This window comes from Panthera pardus, unplaced genomic scaffold (genome assembly GCF_024362965.1).
Source record: "Panthera pardus isolate Hobbes unplaced genomic scaffold, ASM2436296v1 HiC_scaffold_21, whole genome shotgun sequence".
Lineage (NCBI taxonomy): Eukaryota > Metazoa > Chordata > Mammalia > Carnivora > Felidae > Panthera > Panthera pardus.
Window position 1 is genome coordinate 5,835,334 of NW_026526777.1, and position 27,367 is coordinate 5,862,700.

Here is a 27,367-nt window from a genome sequence, read left to right on the forward strand (position 1 = left end):
CTCTCTTGGTCTATGTATCTATTTTTTTGTGCCAGCACTGTACTGTTTTTATTACCGTAGCTTTGTAGTATAGTTTGAAGTCAGGAGATATAATACTTCCAGTTTTGTTTTCCTCAGGATTACTTTAGCTGTTTAGGGACTCTTGAGGTTCCATACAAATTTTAGATTTTTTTTTCCTTTTCTAATTCCTCTAAAGAATGCCATTGGTATTTTGATGGGGATTGTATTGAATCTGTAGATGGCTCTGGATAGTATGGACATTTTAACAATATTAATTCTCCCAATCCATGAATATGGGATGTCTTTCCATATGTTTATGTCTTCTTTGATTTCTTTCAGGAAAGTCTTGTAATTTTAGTTGAATGATGTTTTATTTCATTTGTTAAATTTATTCCTAAGTATTTGTTGTTTTGGATACTAACATGAACTGGATATTTTTCTTTATTTCTTTTTCAGATGTATCATCATTGGTGTATAAAAATGCAACTAATTTCTGTGTGTTGATTTTGTATACTGAAACTTTACTGAAATCATTGATTAGTTCAAATAGTTTTATGGTTGAGTCTTTGGCACTTTCTAATACAAAACATATCAGCTGCAAATAGCAACAGTTTTAATTCTTCCTTCTTGGTGTGGATGCCTTTCAGTTCTTTGTCTTGACTAGTTGATATAGCTGGGACTTCCAGTACTATATTGAATAGGAGTGGAAAGAGTGGGAATCCTTATCTTCCTCTTCATCTTAGAGGAAAATCTTCCATTTTTTTCTCCATTGAGTAGAATGTTAATTCTCGGTTTGTCATGTATGGCCTTTATTATGTTGAGGTATGTTACTCAATCTACTGAGGGGTTTTATGATGGAAGAATGCTATCTTTCGTGAGATGTCTTTTCTGCATCTATTGAGATGATCATGTGATTTCTATCTTACATTTTATTAATGCAATATATTACATTTGTTGATTTGCATGTGTTAGACCATCCTTGCATCCAAGGGATAAATCCCACTTGGTCATGATGTATAATCCTTTTTATGTGTTCTTGAATTTGGTATGCTAATATTTTGTTGAGAATTTTTGTATCTATATTCATTAGGGATATTGGTCAATAGTTTTCTTGTGTCTTTATCTGGCTCTGGTATAGGGCAATGCTGACCTCATAGAATGACTTTAGAAGTATCTCCTTCTCCTCAACTTTTTGAAAGAGTTTAAGAAGGACTGCTGTTAGTTGTTCTTTGAATGTTTGGTAAAATTCTCCAGCGAAGTCATATGGTTCTAGGATTTTCTGTGTTTGGGAGGTTTTTTTGTGGGTTTTTTGGTGTGTGTTTTCTTTGTTTTTTTAATTTTTTTAAGTTTATTTATTTATTTTTGAGAGAGAGACAGAGAGAGCGAGCGGGGTAGGGGGACAGAGAGAATGAGAGAGAGAATCCCAAGCAGGTGCCACACTGTTAGCATGGAGCCCATTGTGGGGCTGGAACTCACAAACCGTGAGATCATGACCTGAGCCAAAACCAAGAATCAAACTCTTAACCAACTGAGCCACCCAGGTGCCCTGGGAGGTTTTTGATTATTGATTCAATCTCTTTATTTGTTATTGATCTGTTCAGATTTACTATTTCTTCCTAATTTAGTCTTAGTAGGTTGTATGTTTCTAGAAATGTATCCATTTCTTCTAGGTTATCTAATTTGTTGGCATATAATTGTTCATAACAGTCTCTTATGATCGTAGGTATGTCTGCAGTATCAGTTGTAATGTCTCTTTTTTTATTTCTAATTTTATTTATTTGAATCTTCTCTCTTTTTTGTTGGTTAGTCTAGATAAAGGATTGTAAATTTTGTTTATCTTTTTGAAGAATCAGCTCTTAGTTTCATTGATCCTTTCTACTGTATTTCTGATCTCTATTTCATTTATTTCCACTCCGATCTTTATTATTTCCTTCCTTCTGCTAACTTTGGGATTAATTTGTCCTTTTTATATTTCCTTGAGGTGTAACGTTAGGTCACTTATTTGAGACGTTTCTGACTTTTTAATATATGCATTTATTGTTATAAACTTTCTTTTTAGAACTGCTTTTGCCATATCCCATAAGTTTGGTATGGCGTATTTGCATTTTCATTTGTTTTGAGATAAGTTTTATTTCTTTTTGATTTCTTCTTTGACCCATTGATTGTTTAGAAGTATGTTGTTTAATTTGTACACATTTGTAACTTTCCATTTTTTTTCAGTTGTTGATTTCTAGTTTCATTCCATTGTGCTCAGAAAAGATAGTATGTTTTCAGTCTTCTTAGATTTGCTAAAATTGTCTTGTGTCTTATCATATGATCTATCCTGGAGAATATTCCATGTGCACTGGAGAAGAATATATTCTGCTCCTATTGGATGGAATGCTCTGTATACACTTGTTAAGTTCATTTGTTCTAGAATATGGTTCAATTCCAAGGTTTCATTGTTGATATTCTGTCTGGATGACCTATTTATTGCTGACTGGGAGTATTAAAGTCCCCTAGGATTATTGTACGGTTGTCTATTTCTTTCCTTAGATCTGTTGGTATTTACTTAATATACTTTGGTGCTCTAATGTTGACTGCATATATATTTATGACTTATATATTCTTGTATTGACCCTTTCATCCTTATGTAATGGCCTTCTCTGTCTCTTGTTAGTGTCTTTGGCTTGAAGTCTATTTTGTCTGATATAAGAATGGCTATGCTCACTTTCTTTTGGTTTCCTCTTGCATGGAATATCCTCTTCCATTTCTTCATTTTGAGCCTATATGTGCCTTAAGAGCTGAAATGAGTCTCCTGTAGGCAGCATACAGTTGGGTCTTGTTTTGTTTGTTTGTTTGTTTTTAGATTTTTTTTTTTTAAGTTACCTCTACATCCAATGTGGGGCTTGAATTTACAACCCTGAGATCAAGAGTCACATAGTCTATTGACGGAGCCAGGTCTTGTTTTGTTTTGTTGTTTTTTTTACATCTATCCAGCCACTCTGTACCTTTTGATTGGTGAATTCAACCTATTTGTGTTTAGAGTAATTATTGACATGTAAAGACTTACTACTGCCATCTATTGCTTGCCTTCTGGTTGTTTTGAATCTTCATTGTTCTTTTCTTCATGTTTCTATCTAGAAAGGGTGTGTTTTCAAAGTCCTCATCCAAAGTGACTAAGAGTTATACCCCATCTATGACAAGGGAGCTATGCAAGCAGGAGCCATGCTATGGTGGCAGGCTTTTCTATATGTTCTTTTCACCACTATACATTCAGTTTGAAATCTCTCCTGTGCTAAGTACTCACCACATGGGATATTGATATTTGTTTTCCCTGAGGCTATGTTGTTTGTAATATAAGCATAATGTTAATTTTATGACTCCCTCCCCCCACCAACCCTTTATGGCACAAGCCATTCTCTTAGCTACCATGTTCTTCAGTGTTACTCACATTTATGTTATTACTGCTTGATACTCAGACCTACCTTGCAGCTAACCTGATTTTGTGTCCAAAATCAAAACCCTTTGGATGAAATTCTTTGGCTGTACAATCAATAATCATGTTTTTTTTCTAATTACTCATATTTTTCCTCAATTTTTGATTTAGTCATAAGCTCAAAGTTCCCTTGTATTCTGCTAATACGGGTAAAAGAGAGGATGTAGTTTTGCTGTTTTTATATCTGTCTCTGGCATGTATTAGCTTTTCCCCATTATACTGAGAGTTCCTCAGGACAGAGACTCTTGTCTTTTTTTATTCCTTAATTTTCCCCTCCCACCCTTCCCGCACCTCTTTTATGAGCATAGAATCGTAGGGCTTGAGTACTGGGTATTAACTGAATCACTCAGTTTCTAGGTAACCCCTTCCCCTTGGGCAAGTTATCCCTTGCTCAGCATTTGGTGTTATTGCTAGCCTCAGTATCATTTCCCTCCAGTGGTTCCAGAAGACCAGCTTCACTTCTGCAATTCTGCCAGGGCACAAGTTCCCTCTACCCTTTCCACCTGCTCTGTACCTTTACCAGGGTAAACTCTTCTTCTGGGGCTTCTGCTGAGACTAGGGGCCACAGGAAAGCACAGGTGCTAAGCAAACAACTCCCACTATTTTTTTGTACAAAATGACTTTTCTCAGTTTCTAGACTAATAAACTGAGACTCCCTAGAGGGACTTTTTCTTAAGTGTCTCCAATGAGCAACAACGTACCTTTTATTTTATTTTATTTACTTTAGAGAGAACACACAAGTTGAGGAAAGGAGCAGAGGGAGAGAGAGAGAATATTAAGCAGGCTTCACATTCAGCATGGAGCCCCATGTGGGGCTTGATCCCATGACCCTAGGATCATGACCTGAGCCAAAATCAACAGATGTTCAGCCGACTGAGCCACACAGGTGCCCCCAACATACGTTTTATATTTGCAACTTCCCTCAACTGCTATAGTCAGGAGAGATCTCTTTCATTTACATTCCTGTACTTTGAAGATTTGTCCTTTCCTAGCAATCTTCTAGTCAATGCACAAGAAAAATGAATGGTAGGGCCTTAGTGTTGATAAGATTTGTTCCAAACGGAGTCTAGACCCACCACACCTCCATCTGTCTCTGATTCTTCATGCTCCAGTACTTCTGCTCTAGAAACCTCATGAGTGGGCCTCTCTAGCTACTGTCTTTTCTGCTTTCTGTCCAGGTCGTGGTATACATCTTCCCTCCTGGCACAGCACCTTATTTAGCACTTAGAGTATACTATATCTTAGTTCCCATCCTTCCGTTTGTTGCCCCAGAAGGCAGCCTGCCTGGGTATGATCTAGGATCCCAGCTCTCTCTTGTTCCTGACAGGTTATGGAAAATTGGGAATCAACGTTAAAGAGAAAGTTGAGTCTGGAATCTGTACCGGGTAAAATTGGAAATAATCATAGGAGAATGAAATTTGTATCCTAAAATGTGCTTCTTTGGCATGTGGATTATGCTAGCAAATCTTAAGAAACAGAAGGCTCAGGGTGCCCTGGGTGGCTCAGTTGGTTGAGCACCCAACTCTTGTTTTTGGCTCAGGTCATGATCTCATGGTTCATGGGATCTCAGCTCCACACTGACCATGCGGAGCTTGATTGTGATTCTCTCTTTCCCTCTCTCTCTCTGCCCCTTCCCCACTTGCATGCTCTCTCTCTCTCTCTCTCTCTCTCTCTCTCTCAAAATAAATAAATAAGCTTGAAAAAAAATAAACAGAATGCTCAGGAAGAACCTTTGATCTCACACTAACTGCCTAAAAGGGATTTAGACGGAGGGTTTTCTTGGAGAAGGGAGCTATCACCCTATCACCATAAAGAGCTACAATATAATATGAACTAGAGGTGGTAGACTGGGAGGAAATTAGCAAAGCTGGTTTGTTAAAATTCCTATGTCTCATTGTTTCTGTGTGGTCCAGCAGACACTTGTCTACAAAACATTTACTTTTTCATCTCGCTATGAATTGACTTCCTTCTTTTTGAAGTCCCAGGCCCTTACCCCCTTCTCCTTAGCTCTGGATAGCCTCAATTTCTTGACTGCCTGGGGTCTACCTATTCTGATGGAGCCCCTGTATTAATGTAATTACATTGATTTTCTCCTGTTAATCTGTCGCATATCAATATAACTCTGAGGCCAATCAAAAGACTACCGTAGAATAGGGGACTATTTTTCCTTACCCCAAAGTTAGTGTAGTTGCCAGGATAAACTTTGACTGGACACTGTTTGCCCCAGGATTCCTACAGCTGAGAGATCCTGGGACTTCTGATAAAACCTGCTCAGGTGAGACTTCTTACCAAGGCCCTCTTCTGAAAATTTGCCTGCAGGGTCTAATCGAAGTGACAGTGGTAGGAGTACATTTTTTAAAATCTAAATTTAGATTAAGAAGAGAAAATATTTCTGAAACTGGTTCCTTGGGTACAGCAACTTTGGTAAAAATTTGTTGTAAATATTTTCTATTGATCTTTCTCCCAGGGTTGGTCATTGGTTTCTTTAGTCTACTTTATGATCAGTGAGAATCTTCTCTGGTCTCCATCAGCTGGCAGGCAGCGGAATAAGCTGTGGACCCAAGTTTAGGGAATCAAAAAAAGGGGGGGGGGGGAGTGGTGAACTTTCGACTTGGTTAGTCACTCTATTCTGTTCAAAAGGAGGGAAAACACATGATTTCCTGTGTTTTGAAACAGTTGTTTAGAATAGGGCCCTTCATAGTTACTGTCTGTACTTTCTTAGACTATCTTTGGGTGTGAACTTTCTAGATCTTGTGAAGTCGGCATTTTTGCCTTCTCTTGGAGGACACCTTTGGTTAAGCCATAAAAAGGCTTGTTGAGATTGATATAAGATCCTACTCACCAATGGTCAGATGATGGATCCTTTAAATTAGCTGTATTTGAAAGAAAAAAAATTTTTTTGGAGAGCTCTCGTTCTAAACAATTGTCTTATTGGTGTAACAGCTGGGCTTAGGGACTCCCTTAACAAGATGGAAAACAGAAATTAGGCATAGAACAAAAATTGAAGTCCACTCAGACCCCTTCCTCTTGGCTTTCAGACATTTGCAGATATTGTAAAAAAAAAAAAAAAAAAAAAAAAAAAAATCAGGGCATTGGAACTACAATTGCCCTGCACTAAAGAAGAAAAGAAAAGAAATTTGAGAGCACCTGTCCTGATCTTACAAAGCTGTGCAAAACTAAAAAAAAGAAAAACAGGGACGCCTGGGTGGCCCAGTCGGTTAAGCGTCCGACTTCAGCCAGGTCACTATCTTGCGGTCCGTGAGTTCCAGCCCCGCGTCAGGCTCTGGGCTGATGGCTCGGAGCCTGGAGCCTGTTTCCAATTCTGTGTCTCCCTCTCTCTCTGCCCCTCCCCCGTTCATGCTCTGTCTCTCTCTGTCCCAAAAATAAATAAAAACGTTGAAAAAAAATTAAAAAAAAAAAAAAAGAAAAACAAAACAAAAAACAAAGGCAGCCCTAGAGGCAGTCCAACATCTGGCAGGCTGAGGGGCAAAGCGAAAGGTAGCCCCCCCCCGCCCCACCCCGCCGCTCCACCAGGAGGGCCATGCATGATACTCCTTGGACACTCCCGACTAAGTGTCCAAAGGGGAAAGGACAAAAAAACAAATGGTCAAACTGATAAAAGTCTCCACCAGATTACCAGAAAAAGGCAATCCCCTCAGAGCCTAAAGTCCAGGAACTCCCTACTGTCTTAATGTTAATGCTTTGCTAGAGGGAAAAACAGCCTTAGCTTGACCTTAGCCAAGGCCTCCAGTAAGTCTTTAGCATGTGAAAGTCTTTTTGGAAACTCCCTTTTGACTTTATCTCCCTGGACTCCATAAATTGGTTACCCCCCACACTTACAGTGAAGCTCTTCCTGCCCTTGGGTGCTGTCCCCATGCTTTAATAAAATCAACTTTTTTGCACCAAAGATGTCTTCAAGAATTCTTTCTTGGCCTTCGGCTCTGGACCCCACGAACCGCACCATCACCCAAAACTTCATCACAAGGATTTGTAAATCAATGACCTTAGGAAACCAAAGTACTTCTTGGAGGGACTTATGTTCTTTTTCTGTCCTTGAACATATAAATGTTACCATACCTTTGAAATGTAAACACTCCAGAAGTTGAAACCACTTATATTATAGCAAATACTCGGCGCCCAGGAAGAGACAAGCGACAAGCACTCGGGGGAATCAGAAAAGACTGTTTATTTTGCACTGGTCCTGGCCCAGCGGAGTCACCTCCAAAGGCTGAGCATCTGGCTTGGGTTTTACTGACCTTTTATACATATGTGTTTCCACGTTGGGTGGGACTAGTATACTCAAGCTTCTGGTTCCTGGCTGCTGGCTATGCAAGAGACAAGCAAGATTGCAGAAGCCTCGGACATCTGGCTGGCCCTTTTTATTCGCATTTACCAGCTTTCCTTCTCACTTAAAACACAAAGCTGAACAAAAATTAAAATGGCTGCATGAATCCTTCAGTGAAGCACGGTTTTAGTGTAAACTTTACCCTCTCTTCCGCAGGCCTCCCCTCCTCCTCTCTTACCTTTTGTCTCAGGAACCCAGTAACACCCTGAAAACGACCAAGGAGGTTAGCAGCACACACACAATTCCTGTTGAAACCAGCTAGATCCTGTATTTCCCTCTAAATCTCCCAACCCCAGTCCCTCCCTCCAGCAGTCTTAGCCTGCTGCAAACTCCTTTGCCCAGCAAAGCAACCTACTATCTTCCTTCTTAATTATTATGTTTTAAAATCTTTATTTACTTTTGAGAGAGAGAGAGAGACAGAGCATGAGCAGGGGAGGAGCAGAGAGAGAGGGAGACACAGACTCCGAAGCAGGCTCCAGGCTCTGATCTGTCAGCACAGAGCCCCACGCGGGGCTCAAACCCAAGAAAGTGAGTTCATCACCTGAGCCGGAGCCAGACGCCCAACTGACTGAGCCACCCAGATGCCCCTCTTTTTCTTTATTTTTTTATTTCTTTCAAGTTTATTTATTTTTTCAAGAGAGAGAAAGAGAGAATGACAGAGGAGGTGCAGAGAGAGGGGGGTGCAGGGGATCCGAAGCAAGCTCTGTGCTGATAGCAGAGAGCCTGATGCGGGGCTCAAACTCGAACTGTGAGATCATGACCCGAGCCAAAGTCGGACGCTTAACCGGCTGAGCCACCCAGACGTCCCTATCTCCCTTCTTTATACCCATTCTCTGTCTTTGCTTTATATTTTGGCTCCAAAGCATAAAGGTTAGATTTTGATGACAGAAGTATCTAAAACAATGCCCATACTCACCTAAGACTAAATTTAAAAAAAGGAAAGGAAAGGAAAAAAGTTATTTTCAAAACTACAAACTGTATAAAGGGTTGTTGTGACCAAACTTTACACCAAAGCCTCCTTAAGATTATTTACACAGACAAATATAAATCTTAAAAGTCTTCTCTACAAAAAGTAAAAGACCAGCCATCTGAGTGAGTAAAATTATGTTTATTCCAACTACTACAAACTGTATAAAGGGTTGTTGTGCCCAAACTTTACACCAAAGCCTCCTTAAGATTATTTACACAGACAAATATAAATCTTAAAAGTCTTCTCTACAAAAAGTAAAAGACCAGCCATCTGAGTGAGTAAAATTATGTTTATTCCAACTAGTACTTATAAGCTAGTGTGTTTTATATTGTTTTGAAACAGAAGCTATAAGAACTCTGTATGTGTCTATATGTATGTACATTATAGATATGGGTTGTTTTTTTTTTTAATGTTTTTAAATGTTTATTTTTGAGAGAGAGAGAGAGAGAGAGAGAGAGTATGTAGCATGTGTGTGCACGTTAGTGGAGGAGGGAGACAGAGGAGCCAAAGCAGGCTCCCTGCTGACAGCAGAGACATATGGGACTTGAACTCACCAGCTACAAGATCATGACCTGAGCTTAGCCAACTGCTAAGTTGGCAACCCCAGGTGCCACAAGGTTTTTGTTGTTTTTTTAAACCACTGGATGGTATTGCTAAAATTAATTCTAAAAGAGTTCTGTTTAATTGACCTTGTAAATTAGGCATTTCTAAATCTTAACAATACTTAGAAACTAACCCAGATGCATTCAAGTTCTAGGATCTAGGATTATTTTAAGGCACACGGGCAACCTTATGACAAAAGCTTCCTATCTAAATATTCATCCTAACTCCAAACAAAGGAATCCATTCACCCTCTCTCAAGGTCATAGCTTTGGAAACCATTCCCTGTGATCTCCTTAGTTGTGGCAAATGAAAGTTTTCTTTGTGGGACACCTCAACTTGCAGTTTCTAACTCACCAAGGAGTGAACTCACGTTGCTTCAGTTACAAGTTTATATTATCTCTGTTACAAAATTGTCGGCCAAAAATAAAGCAAAAAACAATGGCTGATTTTGTCTAATGTTTCATGAAATTTCCATGGGTAATTTATTTAAAAAAATTTTTAAGTCTATTTATTTATTTTTGAGAGAAAGGGAGACAGCACAAGCAGGGAGGGACAGAGAGAGAGGGAGAGAGAATCCCAAGCAGGCTCTGCACTGTGAGAGTGGAGCCCAACACAGGACTTGAACTCATGAGCCACCGAGATCATAACCTAAGCCGAAACCAAGAATCTGGACGTTTAACTAACTCAGCCACTCAGGTGCCCCTTCGTGGGTAATTTAGGGATAATTATTGATAACCAGTACATTGAATAGATGTAAGGAGAACAAGATTTTAGATGAACATTTCTAGCAATAATTATATGTTATGGCATATGATGTAAAATCTTGGAGTTTGGGAGGGAACGGTCAAGAAAGAATTCTTGAGAACTCTTTAGCACAAAAAAGGTGGTTTTATTAAAGCACGGGATGAGAATACAAACTGGTGCAGCCACTCTGGAAAACAGTATGGAGATTCCTCAAAAAATTAGAAATAGAACTACCCTACAACCCAGCCATTGCACTATTAGGTATTTATCCAAGCGATACAGGCGTGCTGTTTCGAAGGGACACATGCACCCCCATGTTTATAGCAGCCCTTTCAATAGTAGCCAAAGTATGGAAAGAGCCCAAATGTCCATCGATGGATGAATGGAAAAGAAGATGTGGTGTATATATATATATATATATATATATATATACACACACACACACAATGGAGTATTGTTTGGCAATCAAAAAGAACGAAATCTTGCCATTTGCAACTACATGGATGGAACTAGAGGGTATCATGCTAAGCGAAAGTAGTCAGTCAGAGAAAGACAAATATCATACGACTTCATTCATATGAGAACTTTAAGATACCAAACAGATGAACAGAAGGGAAGAGAAGCAAACGTAATTAAAAACAAGGAAGGGGAAGAAACATAAGAGACTCTTAAATATGGAGAACCAATAGAGGGTTGATGGGGGAGTTGTAGGAGGGGGATGGGCTGTATGGGTAAAAGGCATTAAGGAATCTACTCCTGAGATCATTGTTGCACTATATGATAAGTAACTTGGATGTAAATTAAAAAAATAAATTAAATTAAAAAAAAACTACAATGAGATATCACTACACACTTACCAGAATGACTAAAACAGAATATAATGACAAGACCAAACGGTTGTAGAGATATGAAAAGACTGGATCGTTCATCTGTGGCTGGTCGAAAGACAAAATAGTACAGCCAAATCTAGTTTCTGATAAAACTAAACACGCAACTATATGATGAGCCAGCAATAGCACCTTGGACATTTATGCCAGAGAAATGAAGACGTATCTTCACACGAAAACTTGTACACAAATGTTCGCAGAAGCTTTGTTTATAATAGCCAAAAACCGGAATCAGCCCAGAGATCCTTCAACAAGTGAATACATACCATGGAATACTACCCACAGGAAAAACTATCCGTATAGGCCACCGCTTGGATGAATCTCCAAGAATCCTGCCGAATGAAAAACGCCAATCCCAAAAAGTTACATGCTGTATGATTCCACTTATATAACATTCTTGAAATGAAAAAATTCTGGAAAAAGGACAGTAAGAGTTGCTGGGGTTTATGGCTTGCAGAACAGAGGAGGAAAATGAGTGTGGTCGCAAAAGGGGAACACAAGAGATTCGATTAATGTTGGAACTGTTTAGTACTTTGATGGCAGTGGTGGATGCACGAAACCAGACTGGTTATACAATTTTATAGAACTTAATATACACGCAACAAATGAGTACGATGAAAACTGAGTACAATTAAAAATCATATTTCTTTGGGGAAAAAAAAAATCACGGGAACAGGATCCAGAGCAGAAAGAGAGGTACTGAGGTTGTGAGGAGTGGCTGATTATATACCTTCACGTTGGGAGGAGGTTAGGGACACTTGAGTCTCTGAGGAATTTGGAAGCCAAGTTTCCCCCCCTTGAGGGGCAAGCTGTTGTTAGGATAAGGTCATTTCCTACTGTCTGGTAAACCCTTAGTCATGAGACCCTTCAGATGTGTATCAGGGGACCCTATGCTTGGAGGATGATGACCAATATATATCTTGAGGGGTAGAGATAAAGGAAGTTTCCAAATGGATTTTCATATGTTAAAGTAGACTTACCGGATCCTGGAGGTTGGGCTAAGATCAAGCTAAGGTTGTCTTTTGCTTTTAGGGAAGTATTCACATTGAGGCAGCTGAAGTCCCAGAGGAAGGTCACTCTGTCTCAAGTACTTACCACTAGGCTGTAAGTTATAAGAAACTTTAACTTTTTCTGTATTTGTTTTGCCTTTGTTCTCTGCACCAGTATACATACCTAAAAACAGTTTCCCAAATCTCCTTGGTAACTTAAAACCTTAAACTTTTGCTAAGTTAAGTCAAATAATGGAAATTTATCAAATATCCAGATTATTTCCACATAAGATAAAATAATGAAACATTAATTACTGAGCTAGGTTTATCGACTTCTGGTTTCTTATTACAGGGAAAGTAAAGATAAGTTTGGGTCTGTTAATAAACACGTTTTGGGTTTTATTGAAAGATTGCGTATAGAGAAGCACGTTTCTAGAAATTATGAAATGTATTCATATATTTGCCAATCTAAGAATGCTCATGTAACAGATATTTCACAGTTGCTTGCTACTTAGTTTTCACCAGAAATTAAAGTTTTAAGGGTTAATTTTAATTAATATATGTAGTTAAAACTACTAGAAATAATAGTACAATTAAAGTAGGATAAGAAAAAGATATGGATTTGTTTTGTCGAGGGAAAAGAAAGAAAACTTGTCCTAAAGTAAAACTGGTTATGGGAAAGAGAAAGGACAAAATCTGAATGTCAAAAAAAATAATAATAAGTTGTAGAAGGTTTATGGGCAAGAAATCTTTGAAGGTAAATTTTATGTATGGTCACAAAATTCGAAGACTGGCTAATATTGGAATGAATTTAATTAAGTAATGAGTTTTAATGTCAAAAGTAAGCTGGTACAAAATTAAAATTTGGCTTTAAGATTTCATTTTTAAGGAATCTCTACACCTAACACGAGGCTCGAAGTCACAACCCCAAGATCAAGAGTTGCATTCTCTATCAACTAAACCAGCAGGCACCTCCAAATTTGGTTTTTCTATGGGTTAGGAGGACAAACTTTTCTTGGACTATTGGTCTGCTCTTAATATCAAGAGATTATGAAGGGTTTTTCTTTGCCTTTAAAGTAATGTGCCCAGAAAACAAAAAAAAAAATTGTGTTTATCAAAATAATATTTGGTGCTTCATGTGGTCTTAATCAGATTGTCTTTGATTTCTTAAGAAAACTGAATCTTCTCAATATTATAAGACCTACGTTTTCCCTTCTTACAGCCATTTAATGTTCTGTGTTTGCCTGCAAAATCTTTGTCACCATGGTTAAATGGATAACTAAGTATCATTAATACTACATAGTAACTTATGATCCTATTTGATTGTTTTTAAAACTTTTATACACACACATATTTATTTAAGTTCATTTACTTACTTATTTATATCTATCTATCTATCTATCTTTAAGTAATCTCTACACCCAGTGTGGAACTTGAACTCATGACCCCAAGATCAAGCATCTTATGCCCTTTTAACTGAGCCAGCCAGGCACCCCAAATTTTAATATTTTTCACAAAGTTCCAAAAAATCAAATCCTACACGAAGCTTTTTTTTTTTAAACCTCAGAATAACTTTTTTCAGAGGGTCCTTGAAAAAAAACCAAAACATTTGTTCTCTCTCTTTATAGAAGAAAGCTATTAAACTAAGTAGGCTTATTGGATATGTTACATTACATGGGAAACATTGTCAAATAAGTGACGTAAAACCTTCTTAGATTATGCTGTGTGGGTAAATATTATCAATATAAATGTTCTAGAAATTCTATAAAATTCCTAAAATTATGATATGTGATATGTATAACATTATCAGTCATAAATCTAGTTATTGTCTGAAAATATTGTATGTCACAGAAATAACTAAATTTCCTCAGCAATTGCATTATAATGAACTCTAATCAGACTTTTATGCCATTTTTAAGTCTTTTATCATTTACAGACATTTACTTTTTTACTCAGATGATTTTACAAAAGAATTCCTGAAAAAGTGTTTCATCTTAAGGGAGACTCATGAAATGGAACCTAGAAAACACCTTTAAAAAATTTTTTTTTAATGTTTATTGTTGAAAGAGAGAGAGAGACAGAGCTTGAGCGCGGGAGGGGCAGCGACAGAGGGAGACACAATCCGAAGCAGGCCCCAGGCTCTGGGCTGTCAGCACAGAGACTGACGACACGGGGCCCAAACTCACAAACCATGAGATCATGACCTGAGCTGAAGCCAGACGCTCAACTGACTGAGCCACCCAGGCACCCCTAGAAAACACCTTTTTTAAATTTTTTATTCTTTTTAATTTTTTTATTTTTTAATTAATTTACTAATTACTTTTTAAATGTACATCCAAGTTAGTTAGCATATAGTGCAACAATGATTTCAGGAGTAGATTCCTTAATGCCCCTTACCCATTTAGCCCATTTCCCCACCTACAACCCCTCCAGTAACCTTCTGTTTGTTCTCCATATTTATGAGTCTCTTATGCTTTGTCCCCCTCCCTGTTTTTATTTTTGTTTCCCTTCCTTGTGTTCATCTGTTTTGTCTCTTAAAGTCCTCATGAGTGAAGTCATATGGTATTTGTCTTTCTCTGACTAATTTCGCTTAGCATAACACCCTCTAGTTCCATCTATGTAGTTGCAAATGGCAAGATTTCATTCTTTTTGATTGCCTAGTAATACTTCATTGTATATATATATATATATATATATATATATATATACCACATCTCCTTTATCCATTCATCCATCAATGGACATTTGGGCTCTTTCCATACTTTGGCGACTGTCGATAGGGCTGCTATAAACATGGGGGTGCATGTGTCCCTTTGAAACAGCACACCTGTATCCCATGGATAAATACCTAGTAGTGCAATGGCTGGGTCATAGAGTAGTTCCATTTTTAATTTTTTGAGGAACCTCCATAGTGTTTTCCAGAGTGGCTTCACCAGTTTGCATTCCCACCAGCAGTGCAAAAGAGATCCTCTTTCTCTGCATCCTTCCCAACATCTGTTGTTGCCTGAGTTTTTAATGTGAGCCATTCTGACAGGTGTGGGGTGGTATCTCACTGTGGTTTTGATTTGTATTTCCCTGATGATGAGTGATGTTGAGCATTTTTTCATGTGTTGGATGGCCATCTGGATGTCTTCTTTGGAGAATTGTCTATTCATGTCTTTTGCCCATTTTTTCACTGGATTACTTGTTTTTTGGGTGTTGAGTTTGATAAGTTCTTTATAGGTTTTGGATACTAACCCTTTATCTGATATGTCGTTTGCAGATATCTTCTCCCATTCTGTCGGTTGCCTTTTAGTTTTGCTGATTCTTTCCTTCGCTATGCAGAAGCTTTTTATCTTGATGTGGTCCCCATAGTTCACTTTTGCTTTTGCTACCTTTGCCTCTGGAGACGTGTTGAGTAGGAAGTTGCTGCAGCCAAGATCAAAGAGGTTTTTACCCGCTTTCTCCTGGAGGATTTTGATGGCTTCATGTCTTATGTTTAGGTCTTTCATCCAGTTTGAGTTTATTTTTGTGTATGGTGTACGAAAGTGGTCCAGGTTCATTTTTCTGTATGTTGCTGCCCAGTTTTCCCAGCACCATTTGCTGAAGAGACTGTCTTTATTCCATTGGATATTCTTTCCTGCTTTGTCAAAGATTAGTTGGGCATATGTTTGTGGGTCCATTTCTGGGTTCTCCATTCTGTTCCATTGATTTGAGTGTCTGTTTTTGTGCCAGTGTCTTGATGATTACAGTTTTGTAATATATCTTGAAATCCAGGATTGTGATGCCTCCAGCTTTGGTTTTCTTTTTCAAGGTTGCTTTGGCTATTCGTGGCCTTTTTTGGTTCCATACTAATTTTAGGATTGTTTGTTGTAGCTCTGTGAAGAATGCTAGTGTTATTTTGATAAGGATTGTTAGAAAACACCTTTAAGGTTATGAAACAGGGGGCACCTGAGTGGTTGAGTGGGTGAAGCATCCAACTCTTGATTTTGGTTCGGGTCATGATCTAACAGTTTGTGAGGCTGACAGTGCAGAGCCTGCTTGGGATTCTCTCTCACCCTCTCTCTCTGCCCCTCCCCCACACTCTCTTTCTCTCTCTAAATAAATAAATAAGCAAACAAACAAACATTTTTTAAAAAAAGATCTTGAAACTGAACTGAGTATTCCAGAAAAAGGAATAATGGGGAAAAAAATGGATTTAAGGAGAACAAGAATTAATTACATGGGACTGAATAGACTGAGGATGATTATAACTTTTATGACTTTTTGTTTCAAATATTGCTGGTTCTTTAATTTTTTGTTTTTTCAGATATAACAAAACTTTTCTTCTTAAACTAACTATGACTTATAGCAATTTGGCAAATTGTAAGCAGAATGGAAACATTTATCTTTTTCTTCCCTCTGGACCCCTCCAGAATTGGAAAACCTAGTGAATATTCTTATTTTTATGCCAGTATATTTATTTGCATATGAGAATCTATTCTCCTTGGAACAGGACATGATTGGAAATACTGCTTATATTACCAAGGCTTTGACTGGAATGTCATCTTTGAGAGAGATGTCTATAGACCCAGATGTGGTCAGAGAGCTTTAAGGAACTAAGATTGACTTTATGGAGCCAGTGAAGTCCTTTGGAAATACTGGCCTGATACCTTGCTTATAGGGTTCCCAGCAGCTTACCGGGTGAGTAAAGAATGCCACTTCCTGGCAGGTGCAGGAATCTCAGGATATTTCAGGGACCTTGAGAAGAGAAGAATGAACCCAAATCTATAAATTTTGCAGGTGAAGTCTGATGCCAAGTATTTGGCTTGGCTTCTTGGTCTCGAGATCAGAAGTTTAATTTGGAGATTCCTTATGAGAAGTTGCCGCCTATATGATTAACTTCCATTCTTTTTGCAAATAATAAAGCATTATGCAAATCATAAAATTATGCAAATAATAAAGGCCAACTTTGCTGAAACTAGACTTATGTTGCAAATAGATTGCTCTTACTTTGTTTATCTTTGCCAGAAATTGAGGTGATTATGGAGGGGAAAAATGTTTCAGTAGCACACCTTTGGGATTACTAGATTCTGATACTGTTCATTGTAAAGTGGACTAGATCCCGACTCTACCAGGGACCTCTAATGTCTGTTGACAACTCTCCAAACGAATGCTTTCAATTTTTGTCTCACCCATCTGACTTGAAATCATCGGGAAATGAAGCTACTCTTTTACCTGAAGCCCTACCAACGAAATATGAATGACTTAACCTAAAGTTTAGAGAAATCACCACAACAGCTCATGCATGGATAATCTTCATGCCAGATTGACACGGCCTGCTCTCACTCTGTCTAGAGGTGCTTCAAGATGGACACTTAAAAGTCATCTCAACTGGCTGCCTTCAGCACTCAGAAGCTGAGTTGATAATTTGCTCCAATCATTAACTAATGTTTTTTTTTATCCCCATAAAAATGTCTCTTATTTAATACCTGATTACTTGAACCATTGGCCCAACTTTGGGAGCATACCTGCATCGCTGCCTTCTGAAATGAGTTTAACTGAACTGACTTGTTGTCAGGACTAAGAGACTGTTTCAGTAAGATGAAATCATCTACCAACTTAGCCTCTGGACTAAGAAACTTTTTGGAGAAGTTTCAAAGGAGCAAAATTCACCGCCCCAAAATGAGTCTCTTTGGCATGTGGATAATTGTAGGCTAATTACTTTTAAGAAACCAAAGGCTCAAGAAGAACTTTTGATCTTACAGTAACTGCCTAAAGGAACTTAGACCAAGGATCTTCTCCAGAAAGGGAGCTACCACCATATCTCCATAGAGGATTACAGTATGATGTGAGTTAGGGGTACACAGGGAGGAAGTTACGTTCCATTGTTTCTGTATGGTCCAGCAGATATTTGTTTACAAAAAATGTACTCTTTTTCATCTTCTTATGAATTGACTTCCTTCCCTTATGAATTGACCCGGGGCGCCTGGGTGGCTCAGTCGGTTAAGCGTCCGACTTCGGCTCAGGTCATGATCTCACGGTCCGTGAGTTCGAGCCCCGTGTAGGGCTCTGTGCTGACAGCTCAGAGCCTGGAACCTGTTTCAGATTCTGTGCCTCCCTCTCTCTCTGACCCTCCCCCGTTCATACTCTGTCTTTCTCTGTGTCAAAAAAAAATAAGTAAACGTTAAAAAAATTAAAAAAAAAAATGAAGTTCCAGGCCCTTACCTCTTTCTCCTTAGCTCTGGATGGCATATAAGACTTAATTGCCTGACTGACTGGGGGCCTCCTATCCTGATGGAGCCCCTGTATGAATGCAATTAAATTGATTTTCCCCTGTTAATCTGTTGCATGTCAAATCAATTCTTAGACTAACCAAAAGAATATTGTAGGGTAGAGGAAACGTTTCCTGCCCAATATAAGTCCACGTTTATCTTCATTAACATATAGGTCAGTGAATAGGAAGAACTGGTTAGAACAAGAACTCTTAAGGAACATCTGGTTATTGGCAAAAGAATAGACAAATAGATCAATGGAACAGAATAGAGAGCCCAGAAATAGACCCATAAATACACTCAACTGATGTTTGACAAAGAAGCAAAAGCCATCCAATGGAGAAAAAGAGTCTCTTCAACAAATGGTGCTGGAACAGCTAACTGGACACCCACCTACAAAGAAGTGAATCTAGCCCCCAACCTAAAACCCTTCACACAAAGTAACTCAAAATGGACCATTGACCTGAGAGGAGCCAAGATGGTGGAACAACATGGAAGTTTTTTTGTGTCTCCTGCCCATGAAATGGACCATATACCCGAATGTAAAATGCAAAACTTTAAAACTCCTGGAAGACAACAAAGGAGACAAATCTAGATGACCTTGGATATGACAATAACTTTTTTACGTGTAACACAGCAGTATGCTCCATTAGAGAAAGAATTGACAAGACGGATTTTATTAAAATTAGCAACTTCTGCTCTACAGACGATGTTGTCAAGAGAATCAGACGACAAGTCACAGACTGGAAGAGAATATTTGCAAAAGTCCTATCTGATAAAGAGCATCCTGTCCATTCCCTTCATTCTGCTGAGGTCCAGAGAAGCAAAATGCCTTGTCCAAGACCACTGAGTGGGAAAGGTAGGTCTAAAATCAGGTCTCATCTCTTTCTTCCTAACTTAGGTCCCCAGGGATAGCCTTTTGTTGTCTAAGCCCCACCCCCCCTCCACCCCGCCACTTTGTCATGGCTCTCAGCTTCCTGGGAAATAGCCTTTCTGTCATAGTAGTTCCTTCTCCTGTCATCAAAATTCTTCAGTACCTTGCTGCTTTGGGAAACAGTAAACAAATGCATAGTCTGAAGTTAATGACCCACTTAGCTTAGGACATTTGCATTTCTAAGAGGTTGTTAAAGATGACAGTGTTTTAGCACAAAGACATGAATTCTCAGAGGAAGTTTCTGGGGTAGGCTGGTGAGGTTAGTGCGGTGACCTGGCCGAGATACCTCAAACCAGAGTCTCCATAACTCAGTCATTCTTTCTCCTTTCTTCCCTTCTGGCTGTCTTTCCTCCCAGGTTTTCTCTTCTTTTGGATCAGCAGCTGATTGTAGTGCTGCATGGGGTGGCTCAGTTCTTAAGGAAGTGGCTGTAATGAGGAAACCCTAGAGAGAACTGATAAAACAATCACGGGGATCCACTAAAAGGGTGGTCAGAGTATTAAGAGGAAGAGAAACAAAACCCAGCCAAGCAGAGAAGAGCAAAGAGCACCTTCTGTATCAAGTGGCCAGAATCGGAGAGTGTCTGGCACTGGGGTCCTTGGAGTTTATAGCATTAATTGGCCCTTTCCAAAGTGGGTCCATAGATAATGTTCCCCACTGGAAGCAGTAGACTAGACTCTCCCGGTCCTTTAATGACAGTTATGACTGATGGGGTTTTGGAGTGATGGGCGTCCAGAGCTGACAGCCAGGAAAGAATTCTTGAGAAGTCTTTGGCGTGCAAAAATGGTGATTTTATTAAAGCATGGGGACCGGACAGAAAGAGTTGCACTGAGGTTGTGAACAGTAACTGGTTATATACTGTGGAGTTAGGGGAGGTAAAGGCCAAAGGGAAACCTCCAGAGGGACTTTCATATGCTAAAGAGGACTCATAAAATGCCAGGGACCTTACTATTGTCAAGCTAAGGTTGTCTTTCTTCTAGCAAAGCATTATCGTTAACACAGTAGGAGTTCCTGGAGATTAGGCTATTGATACGATTGCCCTTTTCTTGTAATATTACTAAGATATTTATAAACTGAAGGAGTCTCATGTCCCAAAGGACTGTGAGCTCTATCAGTTAACCATTGGTTTTCTGTCCCTTTCCTTTGTCCTTGGGCAGCCAGGAGTGCCAGAGGACTATCACACATATCCTACCTGGAGGTGGGGGGTTGTTAGCTTGTGCTTGGCCCTCAGCTTGCCTTCTGCTTCCTCATCAGATAACAAATCAAAGATCACACAGCTCGGGGACCCTAGGTGGCTCAGTCGGTTCAGCGTCCGATTTTGGCTCAGGTCGTGATCTCACAGTTTGTGAGTTTGAGCCCTGCATCGGGCTCTGTACTGACAGCTCAGAGCCTGGAGCTTGCTTCGGATTCTGTCTCCGTCTCTGTCTCTCTCTCTCTATGTCCCTCCTCCACTTGTGCTCTCTCTCTCTCTCAAAAATAAATAAAGTATAAAAAAAATTTTTTTTTTTTACAGATTACACAGCTAGCAAGGGTGAGATTTTTGATCATCTGGGTTTGTCTGTCTCCAAAATTTATGCATGTAATCACTGGAATTTCTTGACTTTCTGGTGGGGGGAGGTGGGGGGGGACTTCCTGATTTTTAAATCGTCTCTGTGCTGACAGCTCAGAGCCTGGAGCCTGCTTTGGATTCTGTGTCTCCCTCTCTCTCTGCCCCTCCCCCGCTCATGGTCTGTCTCTCCCTGTCTCAGAAATAAATAAACATAAAAAAATTAAAAAAAAAAAAAAACAACGGAAACATCCAGGAAAACTGAGTGACTCCCCAAGATGGCCCAAGCCATCACTTTAAATGTTATCTTCAGCTAAAGACAAAAGAATAAAATTTGGAAGGGGGAACCAGTTATAGGAAGTTACTGGCAAAAGCACAGGAAAACATAAAGTTCTTACAGAGACTTAAGTCTGTGCCCTCTCCATTGATAAGGGTTTCTTGTGATTCAGAGTCATCCTTCTCATCTTGGTACAGAGAGAGACACCCTTAAAAAGTGGAAATTCCCTTATAAATGTAAATGTAAAGTTAACTCCTACTTGGTTTCAGACCTTCTCTTGTGTCTGCTCTTACTTAAAAATAACCAGCTCAAGATAATCTTTATGCTAAAGAGGCATGTTTTGGGGCAGCATATTCTGCTCCCCTTCACAAAAAATCAACAACAGCCAACTAGGCTTTTGCAAATAATGCAACTGCTTAAGCAAGAGCCAATAAAATGATTACCTTGCTTTGCTATCACCTTTTCTCTATAGAAGTCTTTCCCCAAGCTTCTGTCGGTGGACTGCTCCAAAACACGTCCAGATTCCCAACAGGAATTGATTTTTGCTCAAATAAACTAAGACATTTTAATATGCCTCGGTTTATCCTTTAACTGTTTCTTCATGTGCAGAGGATGATATACTTTACCTTCTGAAATTGTTGTGTTAAGGATAATATGTATAAAATACCTCCTCCCCGGTAAGCATTCATATGCTTACATAACTATTAGTTTTGGTCTCTTAATGTGTTAACTATATATTACTCTATGCTTTTGTTTTGTCAAATGACAATGAAGGAACAAGTTTGATGTCCTTTATTTTAGGGAGTCTGACATGATAGAGAATAATGAAGTTTTGGAGTGATGGTGGGGTGATCCAGAGCCAACGACCAAGAAAGAATTCTTGAAGATGTCTTTGGTGCAAAAAGGTGATTTTATTAAATCACGGGGACAGGACCCGTGGACAGGAAGAGCTGCACTGGGGTTGTGACAGTAACTCATTATATGCCCTCAGGTTGGGAGAGGGTCAGGGATAGATTAAGTCTAAGGAATTTTGGAAGCAAGGATTCCAGGACCTTGAGGGGCTAGCTGTTGGTGGAGAAACACTATTTATCACCTTTAATGAAACCTCAGTCTTGAGACCCTTCAGATGCATATGAGGGGCGGTGGGGGTGGGGGGGCATAAGCTTGGAGCATGATTGCCAGCATATAACCTGGGGCAGTTGAAATAAAGGAAGTGAATTACAGGATCCTCAAGGTTGGGACAGTATTAAGCCAAGGTTTTCTTCTGCCACTAGCAAAGTGTCATCCTTTTTGCAGCTGAGCTCCTAGAGGGAGGTCACTCTGCCTGTTTCAAGGACTTGTCAATGGAATATAGACAGTAAGGGAATTTAATTTTTCATTTGCCTTAGTTTCCCACATCACCATGGCAAGCACTTAAACCCCTTTCCTTTGTTCTTGGGTAGCAGGAGTGTCCCATCACACAGATCCCACCAGGGTGGGGGTGGGGTGGGGTGGGGTGCTAGTTTGTGCTTTGGCCCCTCAGCATGCCTCATGCTCAGTCATCAGAGAGGGGCTTCATTTGGTCCATTAAACTGAAGCACTGGAAATCACTGAGAAGTTTTTAATGGGCAGAATGACAGGATCAGCAGCATCGTGGACCAAGTGTGGTCTTTGGTGGCAAACCCAAAAATCATATAGGTTACCCCCTTTGCTAGAGCTCCAGAAATACAGACGATAGCATTATGATAGGAAAAGATAGGATAAAATATGCAGAGAGGGAAGGATTAGGATTTGAGGTCCCTGGGTGGGGAAAAACACTTATTTTGGAACAATGCTGGGAGTGTCTGACTCCCTCAGGCTTAAGGTTCCTCTTAAGAATGTAACAGGCCCCTATGGGAATGCAAGCTGGTGCAGCCACTCTGGAAAACAGTATGGAGGTTCCTCAAAAAACTAAAAATAGAACTACCCTACCACCCAGCAATTGCACTAGTAGGCGTTTATCCACGGGATACAGGTGTGCTGTTTCAAAGGGACGCATGCACCCCCATGTTTATAGCAGCAGTTTCAACAATAGCCAAAGTATGGAAAGAGCTCAAATGTCCACCGATGGATGAGTGGATAAAGAAGATGTGGTATATAGATACAACGGAGTAGTACTCGGCAATCAAAAAGAACGAAATCTTGCCATTTGCAACGACATGGATGGAACTGGAGGGTATCATGCTAAGCGAAATGAGTCAGAGAAAGACAAAAATCATATGACCTCACTCATATGAGGACTTTAAGAGACAAAACAGATGAACATGAGGGAAGGGAAACAAAAATAATATAAAAACAGGGAAGGGGACAAAACAGAAGAGACTCATAAATATAGAGAATAAAGGTTACGGGAGGGGTTGTGGGAGGGGGGATGGGCTAAATGGGGAAGGGGCACTAAGGAATCTACTCCTGAAATCATTGTTGCACTACATGTTAACTAATGTGGATGTAAATTTTAAAAATAAAAAACTAAATTAAAAAAATTAAAAAAGAATGTAACAGACCCCACCTACTCCCCCTCAGGTTTCCCTCAGGAATTTGACTGAAAGACCTAAGTATGGCCATAGGTCACTCCTCCTACAGTGGAAACCAGTCAATCAGGAATGGACAACCCAGCACCCAGAGTTATCCAGCCAATAAGGGTAGGAGCTGAGAAGGAACAAGGGGGAAGGGAAAGGGGTGGTGACCAGAACCTCCCAAAACGAGGCCCATGGCCTGTGATCCTCGGGCATTCGCTTTCTAATGTCCGCACTGTAAAGTGAGCTTTCCTCCTACTCTTACTTTCTGACCTTACACTCTAATAAGCTCTTGCCTGCTACTCATTTTGTGTCCATCTCGGTAGTCTTCGAAGCCGCGGGACAACCAACCCTGGGTATTGAGGTAAAGAAAATCCTGCAACAGCATTACATTTCCAAGTGGCAGAATGAGAAAGAAGAATGGCAAAGCAGGTGTGAAAGGGTGAAAGGGGGTCGTGATGAGAGGGGGAGGCACCAGGATTCTAATGCCAGTGTCTTGGGCGGAAGAAGTCCCTGCCGTGGTGTCAGCATGTTCTCATTCTAATGAGCTTGATTTTGATGTCTCTGGCATTTGTAGAGGACCAGATGTCAGGTGGGGCCTCCCTCAGTTGTGAAATATACACTCAAATTTCAACACTTTGTAATTTGGCAACAGTGGCAGCGAGGAGGGAGCCTCAGGCAAGCTGTCACCCGCAAACACAGGGCCCCCACCCCAGGTGTGACATTCCTCAGGCTCTCCTGGCTGCCCAGGAACAAAGGAAAGGGGAAAACATGGTTAGCTGATCAGAGATCACAGTCACGGAGCACTGGGGTCTCCATCAGTTTACAAATATCTTGGTAAATTACAAGAAAAAGGCGATCTTATCAATCGCCTAATCTCCAGAAACCTGTAGACTCGGTTTCTTGGAGCCCCAACCTCACCCTTCCATCGTGATATGGGGAACCAAGGCAAGAAGGAAATGGCAGGTGAAATTAAGTTTCCTTATAACTGGCAGCCCAGTGACAAATACTTGAGGCAAAAACAGAGTAGAACATTTCTCCAGGAACCCCCTACTGAGGTAATGTTAATGCCTTCCTAGAGGGAAAACAACCTTAGCTTGACGATAGCAAAACCCCTGGCATCTTTTGAGTCCTCTTTAGCATATGAAAGTCCTTGTAGAGGCTTCCCTTTGGCCTTTACCTCCCCCAACTCCATAGTATATAATGAGTCACTCCTCACTACCCCAGTGTCCCTCTTCCTGCCCGTGGGTCCTGTCCCTGTGCTTTAATAAAATCACCTTTTTGCACCAAAGACGTCTTTTTTCTTGGCCATCAGCTCCGGACCCCCACTACTCCAAAACCCCACGATTAGTAGTCAAGAATTCTTAGTAGGGTTCTATGAGTCTCACTTTTGTAAAAGTGTTAGGGACTCTCTTGCTCAAAAGTAGATCCCAACATTTAAAAACAGAAACAAATAAGACCACTTAATTCATGCTCTAACTGAAACCCATGGTGCTCATTTTTTGTTGTTGTTGTTTGTTTGTTTCTTTAGTAGGCTCCTTTCCCAGTGTGGGGCTTGAACTCAGGACCCTGATATCAAGAGTCATATGCTTCACTGACTGAGCCAGCCAGGTGCCCCCCATTGTGCTCATTTCTTATTGCACTTTCTTGAAGCATTGATGAAAGTATTTGCAAGGACCGAGAACATTCCAACCATCAGGCCAGAAAAGCCCTGATAGCAAGAGATGCTTAGAAGACCACCCCCATACACCCCTTTCCTGGTCAATGATCAAGAACACATACTGACCCCCACCCATGATCATGTGCTCTCCGCCTGCTCTCTTGTATGTACTGCCCCTCCCCCCCCACCTCTCCTTATGAAATTCTAGGTGTCCATCTTGTAAGTGAAGCAGTTGGTTGGGAAGGCTTGGTTGTCTGTCACCTCCCCTGGCTGCTGGCACCAAAACCAATTTTCCCCTTTCTCTTCCCAAACCTCATCTGTTGCATTATTGTCTTCTTGAGTGAGGAGTTTGGCTGCTTGTTAGGCCACAGTCTTGGCAAACCCAGACAGGACAGGTGACCTTGATTTGTCTAGGTCAATGAACCTTGGGATTCATTCCCCTAGTTGGAGCAGTTGGCCAGGGCAGTGCACCGGGGCTGACTCATTCATTTCCTGAGTTCGTGGCTGTGATAGATTGTTCAGTAACAAAAGCATCAGACTGGAACAGTGATTGCCTGTAAATGACCAAAAAACCTAAAAATGCCCGTGGGTTAAGATCTGATGAGAGTTCATTTCACAAGCAAGTGTAGTTATTTCTGTGGCAAAAAATAATTTAGGGTGATAACTGAACAATGAGGCTACTGACAAATTTCTAGAACCTTTAAACAATTTCTGGAATACCTAAATCAGTAAATAGATCCACATGCGTATAACCTAAGAAGGTTTAACATCACTTCTTACTTTATAATGCTTCCCATATAACTTAACACACCAAATAAGCCTAATTAGTTTACTAGCTCTCCTTCACAGAGGTGATAAGTCCTTTGAGGTTTCCAGGGACCCTGTAGGAAATCTCAAATCACAAAGACTCTATTTAGAATGATTTAGAAAAGTTGTCAAAATGGCAAAGGGTTTGAACATTTGACTCAATAACATCGCAGATCATTATGAAATAATACATAATTACCTATTTAATAAAAGTGACAATAAAAGATTTTAAAGGCAAATATGGAAGGTTACATAGTTATGAGCTCTTAATAAAATATTATTGAGCTTAATAAGATAATAAAAGAGCTAATACTTAGCTCTTTTAATATGAGCTAATACTTAGCTCTTTTAATATTGAGAAGACTGAATTTTCTTAAGTAATCAAAGACCTGAAAAAGACAACATGAAGCACAGGAAATTATTTTGGTAAGACACAAAATCATTGCTTTCCAGGTAGATTACCCAAAAGGTTAAAAAAAAAAAAACAAAAAACAACTTTCAGGAGCGTGGGTGGCTCAGTGGGTTGAACATCTGATCCTTGCTTTCGGCTCAAGTCATGATCCTGGGGTTGTGGGATGGAGACTTGTCAGAGTCTGTGCTGAGCGTGGAGCCTGCTTAAGATTCTCTCTCTCTCTCTCTCTCTCTCTCTCTCTCTCTCTCTCTGTCTCTCTCTCAAATAGAATAACGAAACTAAAAAAAAAAAAAAATCTTTCACAGCTCTTACCGAGAACAGACCAATATGGTTGGACCTAGAGAATATCCTAAGTGAAATAAGTCAAACAAAAATATCAGATGATTTCAATTATAAGTGGAATCTAAAAGGCAAAACAAATGAACAAACAGTAGAAACAGACCCCATAAATAGAGAGCAAACTGCTGGTGGCCGGAAGGGAGGGAGTGGGGGGAAGGGCAAAATCGAAAGGGAATGGGAGGTACAGACTTCCAGCTATGGAATGAATAAGTCATGTGGATGAAAGATACAGCCCAGAGAATATAGTCAATGGTGTTGTAAAGCACTGTATGGTGGCTGATGGTATTTACACCTGCCTGAGCATAGCGTAGTGTAGACTTGTCTAATCACTATGTTGTACACCTGAAACTAATGTAACATTGTGTGTCAACGATACTTCCATCAAAAAAAAAAGGGAGCTGACCAAGAGTCCAAGGAAACTTTGTCCTTTTGGAAGAGGACTTCAACTACCTTCACTTTGACCTCAAACTTTCTAATTGATGAAATGCTTCTTTAACTCAGCTCTGGCAAAAGACCTTGCGGGCAAAGCTTCCCGTGATGGGAACTGAAACTACCCCTCAAGCAATCAGGAGTGCCCCGAGCCAGCAAGACGCAGCTTGAGATTGAACCTA

At 39.9% G+C, this 27,367-nt stretch overlaps 1 long non-coding RNA gene across 1 annotated transcript; it reads left to right on the top strand.

The window, feature by feature from the left end:
* Positions 1-17,018: 17,018 nt before the first annotated feature.
* On the top strand, positions 17,019-26,677 carry LOC128778815 (uncharacterized). The gene is made up of 3 exons (XR_008424533.1): positions 17,019-19,108; positions 21,806-21,909; positions 25,073-26,677. It is a non-coding gene; the product is annotated as an uncharacterized LOC128778815 (long non-coding RNA).
* The last annotated feature ends 690 nt before the right edge of the window (positions 26,678-27,367 follow it).